We start from the raw sequence: 360 nt of genomic DNA on the forward strand, positions 1-360 counted from the left end.
ATGAAATGAATCATAACTGCGAAGATAATAGCTTCACTTGATATTATTATTATTATTATTATTATTATTATTATTATTATTATTATTATTATTATTACTATTACTATTATTATTAGTTTTATCATTATTATTAAAAGAGAAGAAAGAAGACGATCTTACTCTCAGTAGTGGCGAGGAATAACAGCGAGTAAGGCAGCTTTTTTGCTATTTAAACTGAACCGTATGTAACAAGTATTTAACAAGTGATGGCCTAGGCCCTAACAAGGTAATAACTATCCGCTCAAGCGACTACTAGATTATTTGAGGACCCGCAAATCTGACCAGATGGATTAAGGTAAGGACGGCTGAATACAATGCCGA

This window comes from Montipora capricornis, chromosome 3, assembly GCF_036669925.1.
Source record: "Montipora capricornis isolate CH-2021 chromosome 3, ASM3666992v2, whole genome shotgun sequence".
Taxonomy (NCBI): Eukaryota; Metazoa; Cnidaria; class Anthozoa; order Scleractinia; family Acroporidae; genus Montipora; species Montipora capricornis.